The sequence below is a fragment of the Alligator sinensis genome, unplaced genomic scaffold (genome assembly GCF_000455745.1).
Source record: "Alligator sinensis unplaced genomic scaffold, ASM45574v1 scaffold895_3, whole genome shotgun sequence".
NCBI classification, from domain to species: domain Eukaryota; kingdom Metazoa; phylum Chordata; order Crocodylia; family Alligatoridae; genus Alligator; species Alligator sinensis.
The window spans coordinates 1,233,770-1,242,112 of record NW_005842210.1 but is presented as its reverse complement, the minus strand read 5'-3'; the positions used below and the strand labels follow the sequence as shown (position 1 = coordinate 1,242,112).

Here is an 8,343-nt window from a genome sequence, read left to right as displayed (position 1 = left end):
TTCCCTAAAAGAAAGACACTGAAGAGCCACTATGGAAAAAAAATGGAGAATTAAAATCAAAAGCTCTCCTATTTTTGTCAGCCCTAGACACTGCTAGTTTTGTCTTCTGTATTTCTTACTGTTCTTATCTCTACCTAATGTTAAATCAGCTTTGAAAAATCTGTCACAGGAAACAAAACTAGAATGGTCAGAGCCCAAATTCTGAGAGCAGGTCTAGATATCCAGGCCTATGCACCCACGATGTCAGTCTGGAAATGGCTGAAAAATTCAAAAGTAAACTGGGTAAACTGTGTAAATCACTGCCACTCCAGGGCCTGTCTTTATTTGAACCTCCATCATTCTCCCTAGTGAAACCCCTATTTGTTTGGGCTTTTTGATTCTAGTTGTAGTTGTACTGCAGACAGTAGTTACTCATAATCTGCTTGGGGAAAATGTTTCATGTCTATTCAAATGATCACATTCTTCTTTAACAGATATATTAGTGCAAATTTCATGCAACTGCTATCTTGATTTGAATCACACAGGAACAAAGAGGCTTTAGAAGATCTGGCTATGTTCAAAGCTATGTTGTTTGGACTTTGTTAGAACCCGTTTAATTCAAAGCTTTGGCATGGAAGACACCTGGAACACATTTCCTTCCAAATCAGCCTGCCTTTATTCAACAGAGAAAAACACCCTTTTTTAAGGAAGTAATCATCAATGATCACAGCCACAGTATTAACTATGCTTCTGTCCCCTTTCTGGTCTCTGAGGTGTCAGACTTTGTGCCCTTACCTACATTCTGTCCAAGCAAGTCCAAATACCTGCAGTTCTCCCCTTAGGAAGCATGCAACTCAGGGGTGGGCAAAATGTGGCCTGGGGGGCAGATGCGGCCCACCAGGCCATTCTATCCGGCCCACAGGGCCCCCACAAAATTAAGAAAATTAATATTTATCTGCCCCTGGCTACCTGCCATGCAGCCCTGGATGGCTTGCCAAAACTCAGTAAGTGGCCCTCCGCCCAAAATAATTGCCCACCCCTGATGTAACTAGTGGTAGATAGTGACAAACTTCCTAAAACCAGAGCACCATTTATTTTACCAGTGAGCCCAAAGCACCCAGAGGAAGGAATTTTAAAAAGACAACAGGCTACAAGCATGAATACCTGACCTAAAATTTACCATCCCCTTATGGGATCAAAGGCATATCTAATTTCCTCTTACACCCACACACACTAGTTCTCATGAGAGTCCTTTTTTAAACCCTGATACAGCTAATTTCTTCTGTGTTTGAGGACTTTTTTTTTTTTTTTTTTTTGCTTTTTCTGGTAAAAAACAGTTTTATGGGTTGGCTAGAAATGTTGTGGGGGAGGAAGTCAGCAAGACTAATACTTCTAGCATTGTCCCTTAACCACTCTTAAGCAAGATGACAGGTAACTATTCTCAGCCATTCTTTTCCTTTCTGCCAGTTTTCCCAGGCATAAACCAAACATTTAAATTTAAATTTTGATACTTTTCATACTGGCATTTCTTAACTTCTGACTCTGAAGATGTTCTGGGTCTGGTCCAGATTTGCCCCCTCCTACAATTGTGATTTATTGTTACCTTACACAACAACAACAGAAATAAGCCTCCTGAGCTTAGCTGTTCCTAGAGGTTTTTCTGTGCATGCTCCCTCTGTATGTCTAACAGGAAAAAGTAAAAAAGAAAAAGCTTTTTTACTCCTGCACTGAAGCTAATAGGATTCACCTGATCTGGCTGCTTTGCTTCTCTGTGGATAGTGTTAAACCCTGCCAATCTGTTGCAGTGTAGAATTTAAGAGACTCTTTTGGTCTCCTAAATTCTTGAGGAAGTGTTTTAAATAGGTATCAATTTCTGATTAAATCAGATCATATGTGCTACAACACAAGAACCTTCTCTGATCTTTCCTAAAATGTATCTATCTACCTGAAACAAAGTACTTTAAAAAGACTCACTGGTCTACCCTCAAATCACAGAAAGGTAAAATGAGATGCAGAGAATCAGGCAGAGACAGGCTGGCCTGCTAACAGCAGATATATGTTCCCCTCCTGCACAAAAGGCAAACAGAAAAGACCAAATCATTGCATAAATTCTGACACTAGTGCAGCTGTATTCTCCCCCGACTCACCCTGGTCCAGGAAAGCGGCAGGGCCATGCAATGAGTCTGGAGTGACACCATAAATAGAAAAGAGCTGGGCACCCAATCCTACAGATCTTTCCTAGCAGCACAGACAGATTCATTCATCCTCCCTTGTAATTTTTGTGCATCCACTTCAGTAGCTCACTAGGACCAATGTTTATGCAAGCTCAGCCTGCCAGCTCCCATCTGCGCTCTGCTTCTCTGAAGAGGAGAGTCACAAAGAGCACAGTGGGAGCTAATACTGCCTCAGGTAGCATTCCAATTCTGGAGATTTTCCCATGGATTGCAGTTACTCCTGCCTTTTTCCAGGAGTGGGGGATTTCTGAACAGCCCAAAGACAATACGATTTGAGAAAGCAAAAGAATGCCTCTTCATTATCATGTTGATTTACTAACCTCTGCATCATACACAGTGGGGATCCAGTATTTGATGACTAAATGTAAGCATGAAGTCACCCCGATGGAGTTAAAGAAAAAAACATGCTACAGTATGCTGCTTCAGTCCTACCCACTGTCCTTTCAAGAGTAAATAATGTTTGTGCTGTTCACGCTATATAAAAGGATCTTTCATGATAAAAAAGGGGGAAATAAGTGGTACTAGCAATTATGTACAAGGCAGATTCAGATTCCAGTAGCTTTTCATTGGAAAGAGGAAGCTTCTTCCAAGCAAAACAAGGTGCTTAGAACAACCCCATTGCAAAGCTGCTGATACTAGCATGGACAAACAATTTTTAGTTTGCCATTTTGGAGGTCGGCGGGAATAGAGTTGTTTATTTTGTTTGCTTATTACTTACCACCAACTTGAATTGCTAAACAGTTAAGAGACTGAACACAAAGTAAGCAAATGCTGCACTGAATGTATTCCATCATCATTTAACAAGAACAGCATAAAAGGGACTCATTTAGAAAAGCAAATGTATCTTGTTTCTCGAGTCCCCAGATAGCCACTACTTCCTTTGTTCATCGCCAGTACAACCCCATACTCTGACACACGTGCACCCGCACAGAGACTATCCAGCGAAGTATAGTGGCTTGCACTGATCTATTATCTACTGTCTCCACACACAGTAGACTCAGAATAAATAAATCAATTCCATCTATTTGCTCAGACACCACAGGCACAGATTATTTTCCTCCCTCTTAATCTTCAGTCCAGGTTAGTTTCTCTCCCTCTCAGGCTTTATTTGGAGCAGGGAATGAGATCAAGGTTAGATAGGCAATAGCTAACTCAACCTTTTCCTAAAATCAACACAGGGAAGGGGAACACCATTTATCTTGTTTAACTGGTCAAGGTTGATGCTAAGCCCTCCACAGATGTCTCCTCTCCTGAACATGAAGATTAAGCACCGTCCAAACTGGGTTTAACTGGAATGCAGAAGGGGGCTTTTGTGAACTCAGAATTTGCCATCGTTTCTCCAAGAACTGCAGAATCAACTGAACAAAGCACAAAGGTAAAACGTCTTTCTGGGGATGCTGTTTTGCGAAATGGAAGTTTGGCAGGTATGGAGGAAGGGCTGTCTCTGCTCCACCACCTTGCTGGCAGCTCCTGCAAAGAACTATGTGTCTGCAATACCCTACCCTCAATTTCTGGTTTTGACTCTCCACTGAAGCTCTCTCACCCTGTCTTTGCTGCTCCTCACATGGTTCCAGGCACCAGAATGAGATTTAGCAGATTCTCATCAATAAAAAGCTTCAGATTCTCCAGTAATTGAGGGCTCCAACTTGGAAGAACCTCAGCCTGGCAAGGGAACTTTCTGTGTAACATGTAATATACAGCCAGGCTTTCCTACACACCCACACAGCTAGGGCCCTACTCAGAGAATCACAGAAAATTAGGGTGGGAAGGAACCTCAGGAGGTCATCTAGTCCAACCCCTTGCTCAAAGCAGGGCCATCCCCATCTAGATCATCCCAGGCAATGCTTTGTGTTGCCTGGTCTTAAAAAACTCCAAAGATGGAGATTCCACAACCTTGCTGGGTAACCTGGTCCCATGCTTTACTACCCTCCTAGTTAGAAAGCATTTTTCTAATATCTAAATTAAACTTCGCTGCTGCAACTTGAGACCACTGCTCTTTGTTGTGTCACCTGTCACCACTGAGAACAGTCCAGCTCCATCCTCTTTTGAACCCCCCTTCAGGTAGTTGAAGGCTGCTATTAAATCCCCCCTCCCCAGTCTTCTCCTCCAGACTAAATAAGCCCAGTTCCCTCAGCCTCTCCTCAGAAGTCATATACCCCAGCCCCCTAACCATTTTTAATGCTCTTCACTGGACTCTTTCCAATTTGTCCATATCCTTTCTGTAGTGGGGGCCCAAAACTGAACACAGTACTCCAGATGTGGCCTCACCACTGGGGAAGAATCACTCATAAATACAGGGGAAGAATCACTTCCCTCAATCTGCTGGCAACACACGTACCAATGCAGCCCAGTATGCTGTTGGCAACAAGGGCACACTGCTGGCTCATATTCAGCCTACTGTCCACTGTAACCCCCAGGTCCTTTTCTGCAGAGCTGCTGCCCATCCAGTCAGCCCCCAGCTTGTACTGGTGCATGGGACTGTTCCCTCCTAAGTGCAGGGCTTTGTACTTATTCTTATTGAACTTCATGAGATTTCTTTCGGTCCAATCCTCCAATTTGTTGCGGTCTCTCTGAATCCTAGCCCTACCTGACACTGTATCTACTACTCCCCACAGTTTGGTGTCATCTCCAAACTTGCTGAGGGTGTACTCTATGCTATCTTCCAGATCTTCAAGAAACTGAACAAAACCGGCCCCAAGACTGACCCCTGGGCTCCTCCACTTGAAAGTGCTGAGGGTGTACTCTATGCTATCTTCCAGATCTTCAAGAAACTGAACAAAACCGGCCCCAAGACTGACCCCTGGGCTCCTCCACTTGAAAGTGGCTGCCAGCTAGATATTGAGCCATTGATTACCAGCCTTTGAGCGTGACAATCCAGCCAGTTTTCTATTCACCTTACAGTCCATTCATCTAACCCATACTTCCCTCACTTCACTTGCAAGAACATTGAGGGAGACAGTATCAAAAGCCTTGCTAAAGTCAAAGTATATAATCATCTTCACATTTCTATTATTCAACATCCTTTCTCCTGCTTTGACAAATGCAGTCCTGTCCCACATGCATCCATTCAGAATGGCGATGCAACAACCATTTTCTAACCTGTCACTTTGAGCAGGTCACTCCTCTCTTTGAACCCCTCCACTTGCCCCTCTTTCTCTATCACACCACAAACATTACTTTATTCACTTCAGTGGCCCTCCACAAACTATCCTCATCCTACTTATCATCTCTAATTAAGACAATGACTCCAATCAGCCTGTGAAGCTGGACTTCACTGTCCACTTGTTAAATTTAAAATTTGAACAAGCTTCACAAACATCTTCAGAGCTCCCCCATTATCTTCCTCAAACACTTCTCCCTTGTGATGCCTTGTGTTTCTGTAGACAATGCTTTATAAACTTAGGCCCCATCAGCCTCTCTGCTACACCAAAATCCACCCCCGTCTCCTCACTGCTGCAGAGATGTGCATCTAGGGGCACCTGTACAAGTGAGGGGGGCTTTAGTTTCCCTAAATTGAAATGGTGAGTTTGTAATCTGTGGGTTTTTAATTGTGACCCACCATTTCAATTTAGGGGCTTCTGTCACTGTTATGGAACAGCGATGGCTTGCCAGCAATGGGCTGGCTTGCCCATGGGGCAGTGTGGGAAGGCAGCTGGGTGTGCTGGCAGCCAGAGAAGACAGCAGGGATGGTACACGAGGCACTGGAAACCCACCAAACCCAAGCTTCCCTGAGCACGCCGGGGCTTCCAGCATCCCGTGTATTGTCCCCACCAGCACACCTATGACATGTACACGTGTATATTTTTAGTTTAATCCTCAATGGGACAATTTGCCCCAATTAATATAAAATACATTGGAGGTGGTCTAAGTTGCCATGCTCAAAGAAATTTTTACACACAAAAAAAACCTGTGCATGTGTACATGGTGACACCATACAGACACCGGACTACCAGTGGCACAATGCGAATGGGCACATGCCACACCCCGAGGGTCTCCTTGAGAGTCTGCAGCCTCCCCCTCTGGCACTTCTGAGGGCTCCCCCCAGACAGAGTCCACGGTTCCGGGCTCCACGCAGATGGAGCCTCTGGCTCTTGACTGCAGGGGCTGCCTGGCACATTTCCAGGTACATGGGACCAGGAGCATGACCACCTCCCCTTACAAGGTCTGCTCCACTTTGGAGTCTCTGAGGCGCCAGATAGAGGAGCTCCAGGCCACAGTCCAGAGACTGCATGCCATCAGAGATGGTAAGCAGGAAATAAACTACTGCCAGGCTTTTCAGCCCCTGGAGGCTAAGGGTAGACCAAGGTCACCTTCCAGGACAAGGGAGGACTTGGGTATCTCCCATACTGTCCAGCCAGGGGGTTGGACCAAGGTAGTCAACAGTCCCAAGGCCTGCTTGCTCCAGGGTCCCCTCCCCTGTAGAGCTCTGCAACAGATGTGAACCTCTTGCAGCCCCAGTAGAGCCTGCAGAGCTGCCAGCTCCAGCAGGCAACGGGGGCTCATTCACAAATACCGTCCCTGCTCTCCCTAAGGCCACACGTAGAGTGGTCGTTGTGAGAGAGACCCTCCTAAGGGGGACTGACGGCACAATCTGCCACCTCGATCCCTTAGCCTGGGAGTTCTGCTGCCTCCCGGGAGCCCGTATCTGGAACGTAGCCAAGAGGATCCCAAAGCTCATCTGGCCCACCGACCACTACCCTATGCTCCTTATCCACATGGACACGAATGACATGGCTCAGAGCAATCCCAGCCAGGTCATGAGAGGCTACAGGGTTTTGGGAGCAGGGCTTAGGGGTGCAGGTGGTGTTTTCCTCGATCTTCCCGGTTTTGGGTTATGGGCTGTGGAGGGAGAGGAGGATCAAGGTAGTTAACCAAAGACTGCGGTGCTGGTGTCATCATGAAGGCTTCAGCTTCCACGATCACAGTCCACTCTTTGGTGAGAGAGGCAGTGGTCTGCTGGGATGGAACGGCCTCCCCCTCCCTGTGCTGGGGAGGAGGCTCTTCCCAGCCAGAATGGCTGACTTGCTCAACCGGTCTTTAAACTAAGCCCACCGGGGGATGGGGATGATTACCGCCACAGCAAGCCCACTGGGCAACTTTTGCAAATCCACTAGGCTAAGGCACTCAAGGGAACCCACCCCTACCCCAGCCCCAGAGCGATGTGTAGGGAGCACTAGGGCCTCCAATGGGACACTTACGTACCTGTACACCAATGCCAGGAGCTTGGGGAATAAACAAGAGGCTAAACAAGAATGACTACAATCTCATAGGGATAACAGAGACCTGGTGGGACTCCACCTATGATTGGGCCACAGGTATAGACGGCTATACCTTGTACAGGAGAGCTCATGTAGACAAAAGGAGCAGAGGTGTAGCTCTCTATGTCAAGGAAAGGTACACGTCCCTGCAAGCTGACATTGGCATCCAGGATGGATGACTGGAGACTCTCAACTACTGACCTCCAAATCAGGATCAAGAGCTCGACCAGGAATTTGCCAAGGAACTGGCTGAGGCTGCACACTCCCAGTCCATGGTTGCCATGGGAGACTTCAACTACCCAGACATCTCATAGGAAGAGCACTCAGCCAAATCCAAATGGTTGCAAAGCTTCTTCACATGCGTGGACAAGCTCTATCTGACTCATGAAGTCTACAGACCAACAAGAGGCAAAGCACTGCTTGACCCGGTACTGGCAACAGGGGAAGATCTAGTCAGTGACCTGATGACTGAAGGGAAGCTGGGAGAAAGTGACCATCAGCTGATCACTTTCACTATCCACCATAAAGCTGGCAAGTCAGTCAGCAATCCCTGACTTCAGGAAAATTGACACTGACAAGCTCAGGAGGCTTGTTAGTGAGGCCCTAAGGGACCACGACCTGAAGGGGAGGGGAGTTCAGGATGAGTGGTTGCTCTTCAGCGGAGCAACCCTGAAAGCACAAGCAATGTCTATCCCATCTCGGAGGAAAAGCAGTAAAAGGGCACAGCAGCCCCCTTGGCTCTGCAGGGAACTTGTGGACCTTCTGCATCTAAAAAGAAAGACCTATAAAGGATGGAAGATTGGATCCACCTCAAAGGAGGAGTATTCTGTACTGGTCCAGACCTGTAGGGAGCGAACCAGGAAAGCCAAGGC

At 46.6% G+C, this 8,343-nt stretch overlaps 1 protein-coding gene across 1 annotated transcript in view; it reads right to left on the bottom strand.

Moving 5' to 3' along the window:
- SAMD12 (sterile alpha motif domain containing 12) overlaps positions 1–8,343 on the bottom strand; it is a 279,773-nt gene that overhangs the window by 251,655 nt on the left and 19,775 nt on the right. The window lies entirely within an intron of this gene.